Here is a 24,666-nt window from a genome sequence, read left to right as displayed (position 1 = left end):
CATTTGGAGTGCAGTTTTGTACGCCCAGTTATAGGAAGGATGTAATTGTCGGAAAGAGTGCAGATGAGATTCACCAGAATGTTACCATGGATTGCGGGATTGAGTTTCGAGAGAGGTTGGATAGGGTGGGACTTTTTTCATTGGAGTATAGGAAGTTCAGGGTGACCTTATCGATATGCACAAGATCATGAGGAGCAGTCTTTATTCCAGGGTAGAGGATTTTAAAACTTGAGGCCATAGACATAAGCTGAATGGGGAGAAATTTAAGAGGGAACTCAGGGGCAACTTTCTCACTCAGAGGGCAGTCTGTATTTAAAAGGAGCCTCCAAAGAAAGCTATAGAAATCAATATAATTATGACTTTTATAAGACATTTGGACAAATATGGATAGGAAGGGGTTAGAGCTATGGACTGGATGCAGACAAATAGAACTAGGCTACTATTTGTAGGCATGGACTTAGTAGGCATGGACTAGGCGGGCAGAAGGGCCTGTTTCGTGATGCATATCTCTACAGCTCCATGATTCTATGAAACCTTGACACTAATACAGTCACATGGGATGGATGACAGAAAGTTGTAAACACTGCCCAGTCCATCATCGGCTCTGACCTCGCTGCTATTGAGAGGATCTATCGCAGTCGCTGCCTCAAAATGGCTGCCAGCATCATCAAGGAGTTCTTCTTGTTCTTTTGTTCTTTTGTTCTTTTTTTTCTTAATAGCTTGATTGGAGTAGTTTTATTTGAATTGTCTGTTTAGTTTATTTTATTGAATTTTGCATTTATTAATGGTGAAGAATGGGAGTAGGACTTGACAAGCATAGGCTTATTCCTATCCCTTTTCCAACGAGTCTAATGTGTATTATGTTGAAATTTGCTTTTGATTTTTTAATTTATGTATGTACATATATGTTATGTATATGTGTATGTGTGTATATGTGTATATGTATGTGTGTATATATGTACATGTATATGTGTGTATGAATATATGTATATATATAATTTTCCTTTTATTTATTCATTTTCATCTTTTCTTTTCTTCTTTTTTTTCCTTTTTTTTAATCGTTCGAAATAAAGATATCATTCATTCAAGGACCCACACCATCCTGGCCACAGATTCATCTCTCCACTGCCATCAGGTAGAAGGTACAGGAGCCTGAAATCTGCAACATCCAGGTTCAGGAGCAGCTTCTTCCCCACACCCATCAGACTATTAAACACAACTTTAAAGAAACTCTGAACTGTAACAGCCTATTGCGCTTTACCTGTTTATTTTTGTGTGTGTATATATATTCTATGGTATATGGACACACTGAACTGTTCTGTATTCATGCCTACAATATTCTGTTGTGCTGCAGCATGCAAGAATTTCATTGTCCTATCTTAGACACATGACAATAAACTCTCTAGACTTGACGACTTGACTGTTGACTTGATAAAGTGATTTTTAATGAGCTTTTTAAACATTAAGCTGGATGTTAATATGGATTGGAGAGCACACATATGACTAAAGTATTATATGAAATACAAATGACCATAAACGATGAAAACAAAAGTCTTAACATTCCTTAAATTTTGATATAGCCAGTTAAGGGAATTGCAATGTGCACATATGAGTTAATGTAAATACCCAGCAAGTTGGAGGGAAAGTTGAAGTTGCCAGTCTTTCATTAGGATTGGGAATACTTGGGAATTCATTTGTATGGAACTGCCTGGGACTTTAGACTTTGTTTTGTTTTTGCACTACCCTGAACTTCCTTTCCTTTTGTTTGATGATTATATTATTTATTGAGTACTCTCTTTGCAACCCGTTGTGCTGTTGCAAGTAAGAATTCCATTGTTCTGATTCGGGACATATGACAAAAAAACACTCCTGACTCTTGGAAAAAGTATGTGACTTAACGAATATTAATGTTTCCACTCAACGTACTTCAATCCAAATATGTTTATAGAATCAGTTACAATTATTTGGTAATCAAAATCTATTTGGACAAGCACATGGATAGGATAGGTTTAAAGGGAAATGGGCCAAACGCAGACAGGTGGGACTCATGCAGGTGGGGCATGTTGGTCATCGGCGTGAGCAAGTCGGGCCAAAGGGCCTGTTTCCACACTGTATGAATATGACTCTATTTCAAAGATCCTGACGTTTTGAATCATCGTGTAAAAACAATTGAAGCAATTGACAGGACAAAGTATCAGAGGGGGCCATCAGGACGGTGGCGCAGCGGTAGAGTTGTTGCCTTACAGCGCTTGCAGCCCCAGAGTCACTGGTTCGATCCCAACTACAGGTGCTATCTGTACCGAGTTTGTACATTCTCCCGTGACCGCGTGGGTTTTCTCCGAGATCTTCAGTTTCCTCTCACACTCCAGGTTTGTAGATTAATTGGCCTGGGTTTGTATACTTGGTAAATTGACCCTAGTATGTGTAGGATAGTGTTAACGTGTGGGGATCGCTGGTCTGCGTGGACTCGGTGGGCCGAAGGACTTGTTTCCGCGCTGTACCTCTAAACTAAATCAATATTGTGGCCTCCCATCTTCCATCCGAGACTTAGTCTCTGGTTATTCACTCCAGAAATCCAAGGCAACAAGACCTGGAGCTCAATTTGCCAAAGTCTGTGTGTCAGGAAGATCACACTGGATGAAAGGGAAACTCAGGCCTGGTTTGCATAATCTGGCCCACAACTTTCTTCCATGGTCATTTAACCGACGTTAATCACAAACTTGGCCTTGCATACCGACTATTTCTTTATTTATCTCATCTCTTCTCCGGCCTTTTCCCTATCTTCGCAATCTCCTGCTCCGCTCACCTTGGCTGCTTTCCAAACGTCAAAGGAAATCTACTCCTGTCAATTCCTTGAAGTCAAAGTTTCCAGCAATTGGGAAGAGAAACAGCTTTGTGAGTTTTCCGGACTGCACGGAGGTGCCAGCACAAGGTCGCCCCTGATGCTTTGTTGCTATTGGCAGCAGGGTAGCTTTCTCTGAGGAAACCTTAGCGTTCCTCTCCGAGGTCATCTCCCAGCAGAAACCAGACTTCAGACACTCTGTCACTGGGGGATGTCCTTGCTCGGGCTTTTCTCTCTGGATGCTGACTTCTAGATTTCACAAGGGGGAGAAGGAGACCACGTAGGGGGGTCGTTCCCTCCTTGTCCTCTTGTGGTCTCGACTTGACCATGCAATGGCACAGCCTGCTTTTGACCTTCTGTCCACAGCTGTTTCACATTACGTTCTATCACACTCTGTTCTCCGTCCCTTTGAAGTCATTTCCTGCTGCAGGGTTTCTCTGCAAAATTTCACTCCCTTGTCTGTTTTTGAACACCACCCTGTGATTTATTGTTGGTTGTCCTGTTACAACGCCGGCTCGATTTAGTGGACAGGAAAGACACTCTTGCCGTTCTTGCTGAGTCGGCGGATTGCCGCTGATTTCTGAGATGTGTTACGTTTGTCTTCACCGCCCTTGCGCTCGAGCACCATGGAAGGCAGAGGGCGTTCCTGCCCGTGAAGGTTTTAAGCTGGGACCTGTCAACAGAGAGGCAGTGGGACTGTTGGCATCGGGCCCTGCGTTATATCCAGCAGGTGTGGAGAGTTAATGAGGATTAAACAGCAGCAGACGAGATAATTAGCACAGCTTTCAACAGAACAGAAACACGTGGAAAAGATGAGGAAATCGCACGCTAGGGCGACGGTCCAGTCTTTGGCTCAAGAGTCGTAAGTGCTTCACACAAAGGGTGGTGGGTGTATGGAACGAGCTGCCAGAGGTCATAAGGTCATAAGGGATAGGAGTAGAATTGGGCCAATCGGCCCATCAAGTCTACTCTGCCATTCATCCATGGCTGATTTATCTCTCCCTGCTAACCCCATTCTCCTGCCTTTTCCCCATAACCTCTGACACTTGTACTAATCAAAAAGTTATCTATCTCTGCCTTAAAAATATCCACATCTCATCTCCTCCTCATCTCCTTCCTAAAAGAACGTCCTTTAATTCTAAGACTATGAACTCTATTCCTAGACTCTCCCACTAGTGGCAACTTCCTCTCCACATCCACTCTATCCAAGCTGTTCTGTATGTTCCAATGAGGTCCCCCCTCATTCTTCTAAACTCCAGTGAGTACAGGCCCAGTGCCGACAAACGCTCATCATAGGTTAACCCACTCATTCCTAGGATCATTCTTATAAACCTCCTCTGGACCTTCTCCTGAGCCAGCACATCCTTCCTTAGATACGGTGCCCAAAATTGTTCACAATATTCCAAATGCGGTCTTAGCAGCGCCTTATAGAGCCACTATTTTGTATACAAGCCCTCTTGAAATAAATGCTAGCATTGAGTTTGCTTTCTTTATTACTGATTCAATTTGCAGACTAACATTTTGAGAATCCTGCACCAGCACTCCCTCTGCACCTCCTATTTCTGGATTCTCACCCCATTTAAAAAAGAGTCTACGCCTTTATTCCTACTACTAAAATGCGTAACTCCACACTTTGGTGCACTATATTCCATCTGCCACCTCTGCCCACTCTCCCAGCCTGTCCAAGTCCTTCTGCAGAGTCCCTGCTTTCTCTACACTACCTTACCCTCCACCTATATGTGTATCATCCGCAAACTTTGCCACAAAGCCTTTAATCCCCTCATCCAAATCATTAATATACAACGTGAAGCGTAACGGCCCCAGCAACGACCCTTGCGGAACTCCACTAGTCACTGGCAGCCAACCAGAAAAAGCCCCCTTTATTGCCACTCTTTGTGTTCTGCCATCCAGCCAACCTGCTACCCATGCTAGTATCTGCCCTTTGATACTGTGGGCTCGCATCTTCCTTAGCAGTGTGGCACCTTATCAAAGGCTTGCTGAAAATCTAAACAAACAACATCTACTCTCCTTTGTCTGTCCTGTTATTTATTTCTTCAAAGAATTCCAACAAATTTGTCAAGCAAGACCTCCCTTCACAAAGCCCTGCTGACTTTGGCCTAGTTACTGGAAGTGGCGGTGCTGCCTAAGCAGCTGCGGCTCGCCGCCTGCAGTCCGTTTGTCTTTTTTCATTTTGTCTTTTTTTTTGTCTTGTTAGGAGTATGTTTTTGGTTTATTTTTAGTTGTGTATATGTGGGGGGTGGGGGAAACTTTTTTAATCTCTTCCTTGAACGGGGACGCGACCTTTTCCTTGTCGTGTCTCCGTTTTGCTGGGGCCTAACATCGTGGAGCCGGTGGCCTCCAACTGGAATCAATCTGATGGCTCCGGTTGCAGAGCCTGTGGACTTACCATCATGGAGCTGGCTGACTTCGGAGGCTGTGGTGGCGCTGTGGCTGCGACCCGACTTCGGAGCTTCTGAGGCTTTGGCCGCAGGCCCTGTGGACGTTAACATCGGGAGCTCGCAGGTCCTTGGTAGGAGACCGATTTTCGGGAGCTCCCGTAACGGCAACTTCACCCGCCCCGAATCGCGATGTTTGAATTGGCCCGTCGCAGGGCTTTTCATCGCCGCTCGCGGCTTAATCGGCCGCGGGACTTACCATCGCCCGCTGGGAGTTTAACATCAAGAGCCTCGATCACCTCGACGCAGCAGTTTGACTGCCTGACCGCGGGAGAAGAACAGGGAAGAGATAAGACTTTTGCCTTCCATCACAGTGAGGAGGTATTTGGAGATTCACTGTGATGGATGTTTGTGTGAAACTGTGCTAATTGTCTGTTTTTTTGTTTTTGCTGTTATGACTGCAGGGAACACAATTTCTTTCAAACCTTTGCTTGATTGAATGACAATAAAAGGCATTCTATTCTGTTCTATTTTATCATGAACTTTTTAGTACTCCGTAACCTCATCCTTTATAATGGACTCTAAAATCTTACTAACCACTGAACTCAAACTAACCGGCCTATAGTTCCCACTATTTTCCCTTGCTCCCTTTTTGTGCAGCGGGGTAATATTGGCAATTTTCCTACATTCTGGGATCACTCCTGGCTCTAATGATTCCTGAAATATCTCTATCAATGCCTCCACAATCTCTAAGGCCACCTCTTTCAGAACCCTAGGGTGCAGTCCATCTGGCCCAGGTGGGTTATCCATCTTCAGCCCTTTCAGCTTCCCAATCACCTTCTCCCTAGAAATAGCCACTCCACTAACTTCCACCCCCTGACTCTCTTGAATTTCAAGCACATTTCTAGTCTTCCACTGTGAAGACCGATGACAAAAAGTTATTCAACTCGTCTGCCATTTCATTATTCCTCATTATCACTTCTCCTGCATCATTCTTCAGCGGTCCAACGTCCACTTTTGCCTCTTTCGTGCTCTTTATATAACTGAAGAAACTTTTGCTATCCTCTTTTATATTATTGGCTAGCTTACCTTCGTATTTCATCTGTTCTCCCCATATATAGAGGAAGTAGTTGCGGCAGGGACCATCGCAATGCTTTAGAAGCAGGTACATGGATAGGTCAGATTTCGAGGGGCATGGGCCAAACAGGCAAGTGGGACTAATGTAGATGGGACATGTTGGTCGGTGTGGGAAGGTTGGGCTGTAGTGCCCGTTTCCACACTGTATAACTCTTTGACTCTAAATGAATGGGTCTGAAGTAATCCTTGAGATTAATGCAAAGCCTAATGGGGCTGTCCCACTGTATGAGCTAATTCAAGAGTTCTCCCGAGTTTCCCCTGATGCGAACTCGGAGAATTACGGCAATAGCTGCTCGTATGTACTCGGGGCTCTCGTGGACAATTTTCAACATGTTGAAAAATCTTCACGTGTCCTCCCGAGATTACCGCGTTTCCCGAATACCTGCCGTTAGCGTTACGAGCCGCTAAGAGACGTCCTGAGCTCCGACGTACCCGCTACGTACATTCTACGTGCTTGCCACGAGTTTTTTAATTTAACTCGGGAGAGCTCTTGAATTAGCTCGTACAGTGGGACAGCCCCTTTACCACTATTTATAAAATAATATTAGGGACACAGACCGCAGCACTGTTCTCTCACAGTATTATCTGTTATTGTTATATTTTCAGCAAAGAGCTCTTCAGAGAGGGAAGCCCACAGAAAATGTAAACACATATTGATGTAAATACAAATTACACAAAGAACAAAGTGAGTCAGTGGGTGGTCTATTATGCTCTGAATTTGTTCACATGTCTTGGTTTTAGTTATTGGGGGGGGTCAGGTAGGACAAATACTATGACCTTAATTAACCCCTGTTATGCTTCATTAACAATACAACCCCTGATGACAATATCTAATAACTTAGTCCCATGTTGATTTCAAAGATATTTTATGGAACGCTGTTCTCCCCTATTAATATTCCCTTTCTTATTTTTATAATTACCACTCATGAGTCTCTAATCTGCACCAACTCCCCCAGCAATAATCAAGCAGCTTACATTTATAAAATGCCTGACACATAATAAAATTCTTAATGATTATCAAACAACATATAACATCAATCACTTAACATTATCGTAGGATAGATGTCCAAAAGCTTTGATCAACGAGGTAGGTTTCAAAGATAGTTATTAAATAAGGGAGAAGGCTTAGCTGGAGAAGTTTTGATGGAAATCCAGAGTTTAAATTCAGACAATCAAAGGCGTTGCCACAAATGACAGAGAGATTGCAACAGTGGAGACAAAAGATACTTGAATTGGGGAACCAAAGATCTTTGAATTGAATTGAATGTGACAGGTCACAGTTTGAATACTTTGCTTGCTTACCCAAGGTATGCAAATGGTCGCCTATTAAGGGCACTTACATAAACATAGAAATTAGGTGCAGGAGTAGGCCATTCGGCCCTTCGAGCCTGCACCGCCATTCAATATGATCATGGCTGATCATCCAACTCAGTATCCCGTACCTGCCTTCTCTCCATACCCCCTGATCCCCTTAGCCACAAGTCCCACATCTAACTCCCTCTTAAATATAGCTATATATTACAAAGTTACAAATTCTCCACCGCCCCCCCCCACCAAGTCCCCCTTTGTTTCTCCCTCCCTTACAACAGCCCCCCATGCCAAGTCCTCCATTGTTCTTCTCCCTCCCTCACGGCAGTTCCTCCACGCCACGTCCTCCTTTGATACTTCCCTCGGCAGCGGCGTCCTCTCTTCCACGTGGTCCCTGTCCTCGTCCTTCAGCCGGCGCCATCTTCAGATGCCGCACCGGCCTCTCCACTATCTCTGCCAGGGGTCCTCTCCAGACTCCTCCGTGGCCCCGACCCAGGCCCCAGCCACTGGTTCCGCAGACCCTGGGCCATCTTATAGAAACTTACAAAATTCTTAAGGGGTTGGACAGGCTAGATGCAGGAAAATTATTCCCGATGTTGTGGAAGTCCAGAACAAGGGGTCACAGTTTAAGGATAAGGGGGAAGTATTTTAGGACCGAGATGAGAAAATCATTTTTTACCCAGAGAGTGGTGAATCTGTGGAATTCGCTGCCACAGAAGGTAGTTGAAGCCAGTTCATTGGCTATATTTAAGAGGGAGTTAGATGTGGCCATTGTGGCTAAAGGGATCAGGGGTTATGGAGAGAAGGCAGGTACAGGATACTGAGTTGGATGATCAGCCATGATCATATTGAATGGCGGTGCAAGCTCGAAGGGCCGAATGGCCTACTCCTCCACCTATTTTCTATATTTCTATTGGCCACAGGCTCTAGCCCCCGATGCCCTGGCCTCGGCTTCTCAGCGGCACCTCCGGAAACATCTGCCGCAAAGGCATCTTTGAGAGTTGCAGAGCTGGAGGAAATTACAGAGGTAGGAAAACCTTAAAGGAGAGATTTGAAAACAATTGATGGGAAACCATAATACAGAAACATTTCCAGATCATAAGCCCATTCTGATCAGAGAACAACGGAGTAATGGGTGAATGGGACATGAAGTAAACATTCATATTATGATCAGTAGATGGAGTTTAGAAGGATGAGGTGGGGCCTCATTGAAACTTACCAAATAGTGAAAGGCCTGGATAAAGAGGATGCAGTGAGGATGTTTCCACTAGTGGGAGAGTCCAGCACCAAAGGGTATTGCCTCCGAATAAAAGGACATGTTTAGAATGTACATGAGGAGTAATTTCTTTGTGCCAGTGTGTGGTGAACCTATAACCATATAATAACCATATAACCAAGATACAAGATACAAGATAGATTTAATTGTCACATGTGCCAGATGGCACAGTGAAATGAATTCCCATACAGCCATACAATAAAAATAAACAGGACTCAACACACTATAGAATTTAACACAAAACATCCCCACACAGCAGAATCAAAGTTTCCCACTGTGTGGGAAGGCACCATAGTCACCATCTTCTTCCTCCACTGTTCCCCGTGGTCAGGGTCTCCCCAAGCCCTCCGCAGTTGCCGCTACGGGCGGCCCGATGACCAGGACCGCACGCCGGGATGATACCAGTCCGACTTCGGGGCTGCGGGACGTCCTCAGCGGCGTGGACACAGAGTCGGCCCCCTCCTACCGGAGTCGGCGGCTTCCAAAGTCCACAGGCCGCGCCGGGTGGAGACTGCCGCTGGAGACCCTCTGCAAGGCGCCCCAGGACTCCACGATGGCGGTCAGCGCCGCCCGCGTTGGAAGCTCTCCGCACCAGAGCTCCACGATGTTGGAGCAATGGCCCAACGCTCCGGAGCTCCAAACGGCGACCCAGGTCGGCATCGCCCGCTCCGCGTTGACTCCAGCGCTGCGCCGCTGCTGTAGCAGCCCTGGTCCGGTTTCCGGTCCCCGGCAGGAAAGGCCGCTCCGATCCAGCTGGTAGGCCACGAGGTGGGGGGCGAGGACGTGACTCGGAGAAATAGTCGCGTCCCTGCCAGGAAGGGACTTGGAGATGGTTTCCCCCTTACCCTGCCCCCCTCCCCCACATAGAAAAGTAAAAGCTTCCCCTTAAAACAGACTTTGGACTAACTAAAAATAATTAAAAAAAGATAGAAATGACATACAGGCTGTAGGTAGAGGCTGCTGCCAGTGCAGCGCCCCTAGTGGAACCATATATTCATTGTCACAGACGGCAGTGGAGGCCAAGTCATTGGGTGTTTTCAAGGCTTGATTCTTGATTCAAGACAAATTCTTGATTAGTAATGGGCCTGTCCCACTTGGGCGACTTTTTAGGCGACTGCAGGAGACTATGCGGTCGCCACATGTTCGCGGGTGGTTGCCGGGGAGTTGCCTTCATGGCCGTAAGGAGTTTCCACATTCTGGGAACTAGTCGCGGCCTCATTATGGTTGCCGAGAATTTTTCAACATGTTGAAAAATTAGCGGCGACTAAGAATGAAGCCGCCATGGAGAGTAGCGAGAATTCTCGTGCCTTAGGTGGGTCGCCAGGAGGTCCTAGTAGGTTGCCAGGAAGTCGAAGGTTCTCTTAGGTTCTTGTAGGTTGTAACCGGTGATGACCGGTGAATTTCATTGGCTCATTAGGGGGAAAAAACACGTAAGCAGTAGTTTTCAGAACCAAGGATAACCGACCGGTAATGTTAAATGTCCGCCGAGCTTCACAGCCGTGAATCTCTGCCTTCTTAAATGTTGGCTGGCTTCTTAACATTTATCTCCACCCCTTCTCCACCACACACCCCCTCCCTCTTTTAAAGGACTTACCATACACTGTGGTTTAGCCGTCTTAATTACAGCGCCAACCTTCCTGCTCATCGCGGTGTGCGTCTGTATCACCTTGGCTTTGCACCGTGACAGTCGCCGTTCCAGTTGCCGGTTTTCCAGGCTACTGCCGGCAACTTGACAGTCACCGGCAGATGCCTGAAAAATCACCTAAGTGGGACAGGCCCATAAGGTGTCAAGGGTTATGGGAAGAAGGCAGGTGAATAGGGATGAGAGGGAAAGATAGATCGGCCATGATTGAATGGCAGAGTAGACCCGATGGGCCAAATGGCCTGTCAGCTCCTATGACTTATAAACCAGCTCAAGCTTTAAATGTTGGAAATTAGGCCAGTCAAAAGATGAAATGGATGTGGGTTTCAGTCACAAATAAGCTAAGGCAAGGTGAAGTATCTGATCCTGAGTTGAGTTGAGTTGAGTTGCTGGCCACTGTCAGTCTGCCCTCTCCACTTCACCTCCCAGTACTTTTCCACCGGCCCCTCCTTCTCCTCACCTGCATGCCTGCCACTCCCCTCTCATCAGCCCAACTCTCCTCACCTGTTGCACTCAGTTGCCTCTGATCACCAATTAACCCGGTATATAGATTCTCCTCACCATTCACACAGTGCCAGATTATTCTCAGCGTTCATGCAAGACTCTCCAGCGATTTCCCGACTGACTACACGGATTCGAACCTGCCTGCCCCTGACCATTCCGTCCTGTCGTCTTCCCGGATATCACCTCAGCCTTCTGTCCACGGCCTTCGTCCCGTACCGCCTGGTTTCTGTCTACCTCTCTCCTGGGCTGTTTGGTGTATCCCTGCAACGGCTCCTCGACTTCCTGCCTGGCTTCAACTCTCCTTTCGTCTGTCCCTCGCTGGTTTGTTTGCATCGTGTGTTGGATCTCCTGGTTACCGGACCTTCCGCTACCCTGACTACGTCTCCTGCCTGCCCCTCTTTGGAACCCTCGCTCAATCCTGATCCTCTGTGTGAGTACGGTGTACCCATTCCTGTGTTACTACTCTGTGTTACAGTATCGTAATAAAGTTCATGACCAATTATACCTGCCTGATTCTGTGCTGCTATTGGGTCCAAGCTATACCTGTTACAGCCACATACCGAATGCTGAAGCATGTTCTGCAGGTATTTGATAATCATTATTGCTTTTGCCTTTCCTTTACTCCTCTCGAGCTGATGCTGATTCAAGTTAGGGATAAGATATAGATCAATAGGCCAGGGATGGAGCCATGCATCTGATTGGGAAGAGAAATCCAGTTAACCTCACACCTCACCTTTTCCCAGGAATTTTGTTCCTATAAATATTTATCTAAGTCACTTTTGAAAGTTGAATCTGTGTCTTTCACTAACCCATCCAACCCATTCCAATTCCTTGCATATTTCCTTGTGTCACATCTGGGTCTTCTGGCAAAGCATTGAACCAGTGCCCTCCAGTTATAATCTATTAGAAACGGCACTCAAATGACTACATCTTAACTCAAAGGATTTAAAATACATCCAGCAAATCTCTATGACCTTTCTGCTCGAGGGAGAAGAACAAAACCTCTTATAGCTCTGGTGAAAGGTCTCCCTCCCCAGACGCTGCCTGATCAGTTATAACCTTTTCTATTATCATTATAGCTTTTATAATCTATCCGTGAGATTTTAATCCTTTCATCCTGCAAATATTCTTGCAAATCTCACTGCATTCTCTCCAAATCATTTAAGTCTTTCCTAAAGTATAGTAAGTACCCAAGGACTGAATCCAATACTCCAACAGAGACAAAATTAATGTTCTATGTCAGTTCAACATAACGCCCCAGATTTAGCACTCCATGTTTCTATTTATAAAGCTCAACATCCTTTATGCTTTATAGACGGTTTAAAAAAAATTATATTTCTTTAGTTGAGAGATACAGCGAGGAAACGGGCCCTTCGGCCCACCGACTCTGCGCCGACCAGTGATCCCCACACACTAATACTACCCGACACACTAGGGACAATTTTACCAAGCCAATTATCCTACAAACCTGTACGCCTTTGGAGTGTGGGAGGAAACCGGAGCTCCCAGAGAAAACCCACGCAGCTCACGGGGAGAACATACAGACAGCACCCGTAGTCAATATCGAACCCGGGTCCCTGCGGTTGGAAGGCAGCAACTCTATCGCTGTGGCATCGTACCGCTCCATTTATACAAACAAATATTTGAGTTCAAACACAACCGGTCTCCTTCTATTTGTATCCCATTAAAACTGGTTCATTTAACTATAATCCTCTCACATTTGGTCCCACCAAATGTATCACCTCACAAATTTTTGTGTTCAATTTAGTTTCCAATATGCCTGCACATTTCACCAGCCTCTCTTTTTATTGTCTCTTATTATCTCTCTTCCTCTTTGCTACTCATACAAGTTTAATATATTCTGCGATTCTTCAAATTATGCCCGTACGCCGTCCAAATCATTAATGTATGTCGATAACAACATCTGACTTCCAGCAAGCCCAACTCTCTGAAAATAAGAACACTAAAATTCTTTCCATTTCTCAGACAATTTTGCATCCTTGCTGTCACTGCCTCTTTTATCCCATGGGTTTTAAATCTGATAGCAAGCTTTGTGCATGATAATTATCAAATATATTTTTAAAGTCCATATGTACAATATAACAAGAACGACCTTCACCCTCCCCGTAACCTCTAAAAAAAGCTCTTACTCTAGTTAGCCAAACGCAACATTTCTTCAATAAATCATTGGTTATTCAAAAATGCTGGAGAAACTCAGCGGGTGAGGCAGCATCTATGGAGCGAAGGGTCGGTGACGTTTCGGGTCAAGACCCTTCTTCCCTTCTTCAGATTGAGGGGGGGGTGAAGAAGGAAGGAAGAGGTGGAGACAGTGGGCAGTGGGAGAGCTGGGAAGGGGAGGGGAAGGAGGGAGAAAGCAGGGACTACCTGAAATTGGAGAAGTCAATGTTCATACCGCTGGGGTGTAAACTACACAAGCAAAATATGAGGTGCTGCCCCTCCAATTTGTGGTGGAACTCACTCTGGCCATGGAGGAGGCCCAGGACAGAAAGGTCGGATTTGGAATGGGAGGGGGAGTTGAAGTGCTGAGCCACCGGGAGATCAGGTTGGTTAATGCGAACTTCATTAAATCGTTGTTGACTCGTGTTTATCAATCCATTTTTGTCCAAATGTCTGTTCATTTTATCTTAGATTATTATTTCTGAAAGCTTCTTCACCACCAACGTTTACCTAACTGGCCGAGTCCATCCTTTTGTAGAATATCGTAACAAATGGCATTCACCAGTTCTCTAAACCATCTTTGGAACTAAGAATTCAGGAATTACTTTCATACTTTGACTACGGTAGCAGTAGCAGTAGGCCTTACAGCGCCAGAGACCCGGCCACCATTTAGATAATAGTCTGCTTTCCCGTTTTTGCCACCAAAATGGATAACCTCACATTTATCCACATTATACTGCAGATGCAGTATAATGTGGATAAATGTGAGGTTATCCATTTTGGTGGCAAAAACGGGAAAGCAGACTATTATCTAAATGGTGGCCGATTGGGAAAGGGGGAGATGCAGCGAGACCTGGGTGTCATGGTACACCAGTCATTGAAGGTAGGCATGAAGGTGCAGCAGGCAGTAAAGAAAGCGAATGGTATGTTAGCTTTCATTGCAAAAGGATTTGAGTATAAGAGCAGGGAGGTTCTACTGCAGTTGTACAGGGTCTTGGTGAGACCACACCTGGAGTATTGCGTACAGTTTTGCTCTCCAAATCTGAGGAAGGACATTATTGCCATAGAGGGAGTGCAGAGACGGTTCACCAGACTGATTCCTGGGAAGTCAGGACTGTCTTATGAAGAAAGACTGGATAGACTGGGTTTATACTCTCTAGAATTTAGGAGATTGAGAGGGGATCTTATAGAAACTTACAAAATTCTTAAGGGGTTGGACAGGCTAGATGCAGGAAGATTGCTCCCGATGTTAGGGAAGTCCAGGACAAGGGGTCACAGCTTAAGGATAAGGGGGAAATCCTTTAAAACCGAGATGAGAAGAACTTTTTTCACACAGAGAGTGGTGAATCTCTGGAACTCTCTGCCACAGAGGATAGTTGAGGCCAGTTCATTGGCTATATTTAAGAGGGAGTTAGATGTGGCCCTTGTGGCTAAGGGGATCGGGGGTATGGAGAGAAGGCAGGTACGGGATACTGAGTTGGATGATCAGCCATGATCATATTGAATGGCGGTGCAGGCTCGAAGGGCCGAATGGCCTACTCCTGCACCTAATTTCTATGTTTCTATGATCCTGACTACGGGTGCTTGTCTGTACGGAGTTTGCACGTTCTCCCTGTGACCTGCGTGGGTTTCCTCCGAGATCTTCGGTTTCCTCCCACACTCCAAAGACAAACGGGTTTGTAAGTTAATTGGCTTGATGTAAATGTGAAAACGTATATCCCTAGTGTGTGCAGGGTAGTGTTAAAGTGCGGGGATCACTGGTCGGTGCGGACTCGATCGGCCGAAGGACCCTGCTTCTGCACTGTATCACTAGACTACACTAAACTAAACTAGATATGCCACACATCACCAGTCTCATTTATCACACACTATTCTAACCCTCATTCCCTTTCAGAAATCATTTTTTACAGTATTCAACTATTAGAAATATGACTAACTTTACTATAAGCCATTCATTCATGATGATAAGAGGTAGACACATAAATTAGAGCATTATACAGTAGATGCATGAAGCGCAAAATACCTTGGAGATGGGATTGGAACATTTGACTCCAGAATGACGGAAGGGTCTCCCCTTCTACACTGAGATTTTCGGCGTACAAATTGGCTGTCCCATTTCAGTGCAGAAATACAGGATCAATAAAGCTGAAGATTTTATCCTGTGAAATAAGTCAAACTATTACGAATCTAAGGACATGTTCAGCACAGAGGGGTCAAAATGCAGGATTCCGCTGCCATGTAGCAAACTTTTTACTGTCTGCATGCAGCATTCTATGTCTATTTGGACAAGCTATTCAGAAACACAGAGGAAAGAGTAAAGTGCATGTGTTTAATTAGAAAGGCAACGGACTGAAGTCCTTTTGAGAGGTTCGTCACAGTGAGGGTAATTTTAACTATTTTAATAATGCATTTGGGGGAAATCCAGTTGTATTGGATAATGAGTTAATCCAACATACCCAGACTCAGTGGAACAGACTCAGGATAAGGCAGGTTTAGTGTACTCTGTGCTGCGATCAATAATATATCATCACAACCTCTCCCTCTATGGTTAGCTCTTATTCAAACCTCAGGCTTTTTAAATCAAATTTAATATATACAAATACATGCGCTCCTGTGTAGCATTGTAATGTTTCTACAAAATGTCCATCCATGTTAGTGACAGCTTTACGTACTTAGAATTGAAAATGCTACAACTGAAAGTATGGATTATTTTAGATACAGTTGATGGCTAACCAATTAATTTGATGCAATCAGTGGGTTTATGTCTCCCATTTCCACCAGATAACGATGAAAGCCAATTCAGTCCTTTTGTGCTCCAAGGGATAATGTTTTAGCCTGCCCAATCTTTCCCTATAGAAACATAGAAACATAGAAAATAGGTGCAGGAGTAGGCCATTCCGCCCTTCGAGCCTGCACCACCATTCAATATGATCATGGCTGATCATCCAACTTGGTATCCTGTACCTGCCTTCTCTCCATAACCCCTGATCCCTTTAGGGCCACATCTAACTCCATCTTAAATATAGCCAACAAACTGGCCTCAACTACCTTCTGTGGCAGAGAATTCCACAGATTCACCACTCTCTGTGTGAAAAATGTTTTCCTCATCTCGGTCCTAAAAGATTTCCTCCCCCTTATCCTTAAACTGTGACCCCTTGTTCTGGATTCCCCCCTCAATTCCTTGTTCTGGATCCCCCTCAATCTTCTAAATTCTAGCGAGTGCAAACCGAGTCTATCCGGTCTTTCTTCATCTGAAAGTCCTGACATCCCAGGAATCAGTCTGGTGAACCTTCGCTGTACTCCCTCTATGGCAAGAATGTCTTTCCTCAGATTAGGAGACCAAAACTGTACACAATACTCCAGGTGTGGTCTCACTCTCAGCTCAGCTCTGCTCAGTTCTCGAGTCCTGGCAACATCCTCACATATCCTCATCCTCATTCCATCTAAACGGCTTCCATCTTACTGCACAGTTAAGGGCCCTGTCCCACTTTCACGAGGTAATTCACAAATTCTCCCGAGTTTTCCCCTGATTCAAACTCACAGAATGTTCGTAACTAGTCCGTAGGAGTTCGTAGATATATCGTAGCGGCTCGTTATGCTTGCCGTAGGTACTCTACGGGGCATCAGGCAAGTCGGGACGTTTTTTTTACAGCCCGATGAAAAATGTCCAGGAGTAAAAAAAAATAGTCGGGATGAAAACAATTGCAACATTTTACTCGGAGTTGGTTTGTGGGCAGACCGTAGTTGGCCGTGAGGGTAGACGGAGGTAGGCGTGGGTACCTTCCCACCCAAACCACCCCCTCCTCTTGCACCCGCAGGAAATGCTACACTTGTCGCTTTACCTCCCCCCTCGACTCCATCCAAGGACCCAAGCAGTCTTTCCAGGTGAAGCATGGATTCACCTGCACCTCCTCCAACATCATCTATTGCATCCGCTGTTCTAGGTGTCAACTGCTCTACATCGGTGAGACCAAGCGCAGGCTTGGCGATCGCTTCGCCCAACACCTCCGCTTGGTTCGCATTAACCTGATCTCCCGGTGGCTCAGTACTTCAACTGCCCCTCCCATTCCGAATCCGACCTTTCTGTCCTAGGCCTCCTCCATGGCCAGAGTGACACCCACCTAAATAGGAGGAGCAGCACCTCATATTTTGCTTGGACACCCCAGCGGTAGGAACATTGACTTCTCCAATTTCAGGTAGTCCTTGCTTTCTCCCTCCATCCCCTCCCCTTCCCAGCTCTCCCACAGCCTACTGACTCCGCCTCTTCCTTTCTTCTTCCCATCCACCCCCACATCAGTCTGAAAAAGGGTCTTGACCCAAAACATCACCTATTCCTTCGCTCCATTGATGCTGCCTCACCCGCTGAGTTTCTTTAGCATTTTTGTCTACCTTCGATTTATCCAGCATCTGCAGTTCTTTCTTAAACAAGACTCCAAATGTGGCCACACCAACATCTTATACACCTGTCTAAGTGTCTTATAAATGCCTTTATAGTACCTGCCTCAACTACCTCATCTGGCAGCTCATTCACCACCTTCTGGGTGCAAAAGTTGCCCCTCGGGTTCCTGTTAAATGTTTCATCTCTCATGTTAAACCTATGTCCTCTGGTGTTTGATCCTCTTATTCTGGGTTAAAGACAATGCACTCGCCCTATCTACTTCCCCCACAGTTTTGTACACATCTATAAGATCACTCCTCAGCTTTTTTGTGCTGCAAGGACTAACATCTGAGCCTGCTCAATCCCTCCTTACAGTTCAGATCTCAACTCCTGACGACATCCTCATAAATCTTTTCTGTATTCTCTCCAGCTTAATGGCATCTTTCTTAGAGCAGAGTCATCAAAACTGAACACGTCTTAAGAAGGGTCTCGACCCAAAACGTCGCCCGTTCCTTCTCTCGAGAGAGAGATGCTGCCTGTCACGCTGAGTTACACCAGCATTTTGTGTCTATCCTCAGTGTAAACCAGCATCTGCATTTCCTTCCTACACACAATACTCCAAATGCGACCTTAGCAACACCTTGTACAACTGTAGCATGACGTCTCAGCGTTTATACGCAATAGCCTGACTGGTGAAGGTTAATGTACCACAAGCCTTCTTTACCACCTTATCTCCTGTGACGTCATTTTCAGGGAACTAAGTAGCTTTACTCCTAGATCCCTCTGCTCCACAACACACCCCAGGCCTTTACCATTCACAGTCAAAGTCCTGCCCTGCTTTGACCAACTAAAAGGCAATGCGCTCCAATAAAAGTTTTAGAAGGCAATATGACTTCCTGACATAGACACAACATTCTGGAGTAACTCAGAGGGTCAGGCAGCAACTCTGGAGAAAAGTAACAGGTGACGTTTCGGGCTGATTGGGACGGGAGGCGAGAAAAGGGCCAGGACAAACCAGGGCCTCCGGATGGGTGGATCCATAATGGCCCATTGTTGGCTGTGGAAGATGTGCTAACTTCAGGGGATTCGAAGATGCGAACAGTGGAACTAGTAGGACACCTAAGGTGGGGGGGGGGGGGGGGGGGGGGGAAGGGGAGGAGGGAGGAATGCATGCAACAGTTACTTGAAATTAGAGAAATCGAAGAAGTCAAGAAATGACTTCCTGACACTTTTACACACTATTTCAAAGTATGGTAAGATGAAATGAGGACAAACCAAATCTTACTTTAAATTCAGAAGAAGGAATCCTTTGACGGTGATCTGTTGTTGCACGTTGCCATAGAAGTGAACTCAGAGGAGCCGGTTTCATTCTATGCCATCAGAGAGGTTGTGGGAGAGTGATAACAGTGTGGCACTGGTTAAATTACTGCTGTAACCTGTTTCCTCTTTTATCACTGACACTGATACCTTTGTGAATGAGGCGGGTTCAGCGTACTAAACATACAAAGGCGCTTGGAGCATGGTGAGATAAGCATAGATTGTGAATAATTTTCATTAGGCAGGATGGAAAGTAAAACATTTAGAGGGATAAGAATTCCAAAGGTTGAGGCTGAGGCAGTAAGAATCTCCCAGGGGGGGGGGGGCTGAGATGTAGCTTTGATCATTGCTGCCACCTACAGGGAATATGATCAAAGTGCATGAGAAAGAACTGCAGATGCTGGTTAAAATATCGAAGGTAGACACAACATTCTGGAGTAACTCAGCGGGTGAGGCAGCATCTATGGAGATTTAAGAAAATCTGAAGCCAAATTTACTGTGATCTCAGGGAACTGCACAAAATGCCGGAGTAATGCAGCATCCCTGCAGAACGTTAGAAATGATATTTTGAGTCGAGACCATTCTTGAATGAATGAATGAATGGATGAGTTTATTGGCAAAGTATTCACATACAAGGAATTTGCATTGGTACTCCACCCGCAAGTGACAACATGACATACAGTGACTCGATAGACAATTGACAATAGGTGCAGTAGTAGGCCATTCAGCCCTTCGAGCCAGCACTGCCATTCACTGTGATCATGGCTGATCATCCACAATCAGTACCCAGTTCCTGCCTTCTCCCAATATCCCTTGACTCCACTATCTTTAAGAGCTCTATCTAACTCTCTCTTGGAAGCATCCAGAGAATTGGCCTCCGCCGCCTTCTGAAGCAGAGAATTTCACTGATTCACAACTCTCTTGTTTCTGAAGAATGTCCGAAGAAGTGTCTGAAGGGTCTGAACACAGTGGGTCTGAGGAAGGGTCCTGACCAGAAACATCACCTATCCATGTTCTCCGGGGATGCTACCTGACCCATTGAGTTACTCCAGGCTTTTGTGCCTTTCCTTGATAAACCAGCATCTGCGGTTCCTTGGTTCTACATTTCCTTGTGAACCCACAACCGTTATTTTTACCGTGGGCATATTCCAAGTGCCGACAACGTAATTTGTAGGCCACGTTTTGGGCCGAAACCCTTCTTCAGACTGATGCAGGGTGGGGGGGGGGCGGGAAGAAGAAAGGAAGAGGAGAAGCCAGAGGGCTGAGGGAGAGCTGAGAAAGGGAGGAGACAGCAAGGGCTACCAGGAATTGGAGAAGTCAATGTTCAGGCCACCGGGATGCAGACTGCCCAAAATTGGAATGAATGAATGGAGCTCTCCCTCAGCCCTCTGGCTCCTCCTCTCTCCCAGCCCTCTGGCTCCTCCTCTTCCTTCCACAGAACCTCAACTCTGTGCTGTCCTTTTTCTCCGTAATGACCAGCCTGCTACACCATTCAGTTGGTTCTTCGACTTTAGTCAAGATATCCTGCTCGACCAGCTTCATGAGACCAATCTTGACCTTCCTTTCGTGGCTACAGGGTACCGGCTTTGCAGAACACTGTGATGGGGTCACATCCTCCGTCCTAGTTACCAACTTTACCTCGCCAGGCAGTCTCCCAGGTCTTTCGTCTTCAAATACATCTTTGGAGCTCTTGAGTAATGAGCCAGCCTCGCTAATAGCATTCAGGCTCTTGAAGTTCTCATAGTGAACCGTGATGAGTTTCATCTGTTGTGCTGCTTTGCCGCTCAGGAGTGGCATGAGCCAGCCTTCCTCCTCCACTATGAAGTGAACACGGTACTTCTTGTTGTTCATCTCGTTCCAGAGTATGACTTTCGCCCTACCTTCTACCAGCAGGTTGGATCTGTTGTACATCTTTAAGGCGATTTTCTCTCATCTAATGTCCTCTTTGTTGGGTACAAGATGCTTGGGAATCACATTAACACTGGCACCCGAGTCAATCTGAAACTTGATGGTTTCTGTGCCGACCTGCATCTCAGCGAATAGGCCTGAAGAGGAATTGTTTCCAGCTGCATTGATCTCAATGCAACTCACAGACTCTGTGTCGGAAATGGACGTTGTGTCAGATGTCTCTACGACCTTGCGCAGACCCCGTTTCTGCGTGCTCTCTTTCCTTGGCTTGCAGCAGCAGGCAAAGTGGATATGTCATCCTCTTTGTTGCAGTCCTTCCCATACGCTGGGCATTCCTCCTTCCTGCGCTTATGCATCCTCGCACAGAACTTGCACTTGACTAGTCCCTGATTCTTCCTCTGCAAAGGAAAATCAACCATCTTTACCCTCGGTTTGAATCGTTCAACCTTGTGTATTGTCGGCTCTTCCCCGATGACCTGCATTCGTGCTGCTGTTACTTCTGAGGATCTACATATGTCCACAGTCCCCTGCAGTGTCAGATTCCTCTTCTGAAGGAGTGTCTTCCTAGTTGACTGGTCTGCAATACCAATGATGATGCAATCTTGAATGAGGCTTTCTTTCAGGCAATCACAGAAGTTGCATGTTTTAACAAGCTCCTTCAGTTCTGCAACATACGAATCGATGCGTTCCCCTGATTTCTGGTCTCGTTTATTGAAAACAAATCTTTCATAGGTTTCATTCGTCTCTCCTATGATGGTAGACATCTTGTCGATGATGATTTTCACATCTGTCTCATCTGCTACCGTCTCGAACGCCAGGGTATCGTAGATTTGCACGCCCTCCGGTCCAACAGTATGCAGGAATACTACTTTTTGTTACTGTTTCTCCTTCTTCTCCAGTTCTGTTATCACTGCATAATTTTCATACATTTGTTTAAACATTTTCCACTCTTCCACCCTGTTCTCTTTGAGCTTTAGATTGGGTGGTGGGGTCACGTGGAAAGATGGACTGGTTTGCGCCATTTTGAAATATCAAAGTATTCGTTCACTCTTACTAGCTTATTTTATCTTTACGCAGACTCTCACGGCACGTCGCTTTAAACTTCGACTCCTACAGCACTGATTTACACGCAGCGTCTTATCTTTGTGTGTTCTCTGACCTGCATTCACTCACGCATGCAGCAAGTCCGGTCGCTGAGCGTTGAAACATTGATTCCTGAAAGCTTTTCAAATCTTAGTGTCCATTTGATTCACAAATGTTCACTTTCACTGATGCCACCATGTGTCTGCTTATAAAATAAGTAAACTAGTATATAATGTACAGAGAAAGATGGCTGCACACGCACTCGTGTTGGAATCAAAAACGGGAAAATGATTTATTTCCAAGTCAAAGGTCACTGACTGATTTACTGAGCATGTGCGAGAATGAGCTCCGCTCATATGCATAAATTACAGGGATATTGTCACAGGGATAGAGGAAGGATCTTGTGAGGAGAATTTGGCAGGAAAATCAGGCGAGACTCTGCCATCCAGAGAAGAAGGCACGATGGCGCAGCGCTACCTTACAGCAACAGGGACCCAGGTTTGATCCTGACTATGGGTGCTGTCTGTACGGAGTTTGCACGTTCTCCCCATGACCATGTGGGTTTACCCCAGGTGCGCTGGTTTCCTCCCACACTCCAAAGACGCACAGGGTTGTCGGTAAATTGGCTTCAGTAAAAATTGTGAAGTGTCCCTATTGTGTAGGATAGTGCTAGTGTGCGGGGATCGATGGTCAGCATGGACTCAGTGGGCCATAGGGACAGTTTCCATGCTGTATCTCTAAACTAAACGAAACTGAGTTATAGGAGACATTTTCATCATGTCCCTGGGTTTAGAAGACATTCCATCTAAATCCCATCTCGCGTAAAGTTTGCGATCAGGAGATAGGCCAGTGGGATGTTGTTCTCTTGTGCTGTTATTGTGGCTCTTATTTCCTCTCTTCCCTGCATTTGGTTTACAAGGCAAAGAACTAATATCCAGACAATATTGGCATCAGATGGAGGTCACCATAGCCCTGAATTGAGGTTGTTGTTGACCTTGAGTGGAAAAGGAATTCAGAAGAGCATAGATCATAGCAGAATCATTAAAGCATAGACTAAAAGGTTTATGATAGAGTGTGGGAGACTAAAAGAATGCCGTTGGGAGAAACATCATCATATCACCTGTCAAAATTTATCTTATACCTAAGATGGACACAAAATTCTGCGGGACAGACAGCATCTCTGTAGAGAAGGAATGGGGTGACGTTTCGGGTCGAGACCCTTCAGTCTGTCTGAAGAAGGGTCTCCACCCGAAACGTCACCCCATTCCTTCTCTCCAAAGATGCTGCCTGTCCCGCTGAGTTATTCCAACATTTTGTGTCTATCATCAGCGTAAACCGGGATCTGTAGTTCCTTCTTACACATTTTTCTTATACCTTAGACTATCAGAGAGATCGGTTATTGTCTTGATCACATGGCTTATCGCTTCATCTAAACTCCTCTCTCAGTCTAAATATAATCCAATGTTCAACATGCTCTCAGGATCCAAGTCCTGTAATTCTCTTAGGAGCACACTCCAACCTGCATGTACTCAAATTGCACTCGTATGTTCATGCCCGTAATATTAATAATTGATAGATAAAAATCACAGCTTATTTCTTTTGGCTGATTTTTCTCTTCACAGCTGCGGGGCTCATTTTGTGTGGAAGTGATCTTGTGTTTTACCGCCGAGATATAAAAGTCTGGAAATTTTGTGAAATATTCTTGTAATTTTCTATTTCAATGAGCACAGCATGGGGCATGCTATTTTCCTCAGTCCTGTGTTATGCAGATGTTGTTTCTGAGCTGCGGGAATCGTGTTAGCAACACACCCAAAGTGAGCGGATGAAAGTTCCCTTTGCTGACTGTAAAACTGCTCTTGGAAACTAGTTCTGTGAGTCCGAGCCAAGGTGATCTTGTTTCACTTATCACACATGGACCTCATCTTTCCGATGTCTGATGGGTGGTGCACAGTGCTTTCTCGTGTGCAAAAGAAAAACAAAGTGCTGGAGGGAGTCGGCATGTCAGGCAACATCTGTGGGGGGGGATGGACAGATGGAGTTTCAGGTCGAGACCCTTCTTCAGACTGAGTGGAGAAGGGGGGAGAAAGCTGGATACGGGAGGGAGGGGGGTGAGGTGAAGGGTCCCAACCTGTCACGTCTTCCAGCTTTTCCCTCCATAGATGCTGCCTAACCAAAGAGGATCGGGAGACACTGAGAGGGTCACTGAGGCCACATGCGGCAACAGGACTGGTTCACTTTGTCGGTGCCAGAAACATGGCGACTCTACGCTCTGCCTAGGTGAAGTCTGCTGTATGATTTTACCGGACAGAGACATAAAGCTGGAGTTTCTCAACGGGCCAGGCAGCATCCCTGGTGAAAAGGTGACGTTTTGGGTCGAGACCCTTCTTCAGATTGTATGCAAAAACAATGAATTTCATTGTACCGAGTTAAGGGCCTGTCCCACGAGCTTGCAACTGCATACGGTAAGCGCAACCTAACGTGATCGCTTGAGCCGTACGGCCTTGCGGGGCCGGTCCCACTTCAATCACAGGAGCCGTATGGAGTTGTGCGGGGCTCCGAAAACTGACACTGTCCAAAAATTCCGCGCGGCAACGGACGGTCACCGCATGACGCCGTACGCACCACCTCGACGGGCGTGTGCACCATCTCGATGACGCATGCAGCGTCTTGACAGCGTATGCCTAGCGCGAACTTCAC

The 24,666-nt window shown here is 45.8% G+C and overlaps 1 long non-coding RNA gene across 2 annotated transcripts in view; it reads right to left on the bottom strand.

Annotated features, from left to right (window-relative positions):
• The window catches only part of LOC129702088 (uncharacterized), a 62,016-nt gene extending 42,822 nt beyond the window's left edge, over positions 1 to 19,194 (bottom strand). For both annotated transcript variants that reach the window (XR_008724317.1, XR_008724319.1), the window contains exon 1: positions 18,947 to 19,194. This is a non-coding gene — a long non-coding RNA (uncharacterized LOC129702088). The remainder of the gene's footprint in view (positions 1 to 18,946) is intronic.
• Positions 19,195 to 24,666: the final 5,472 nt, after the last annotated feature.

The sequence above is a fragment of the Leucoraja erinacea genome, chromosome 12 (genome assembly GCF_028641065.1).
Source record: "Leucoraja erinacea ecotype New England chromosome 12, Leri_hhj_1, whole genome shotgun sequence".
NCBI classification, from domain to species: domain Eukaryota; kingdom Metazoa; phylum Chordata; class Chondrichthyes; order Rajiformes; family Rajidae; genus Leucoraja; species Leucoraja erinaceus.
Note: the sequence above shows the minus strand (reverse complement) of the source record. Positions and strands in the feature narration are given on the sequence as shown.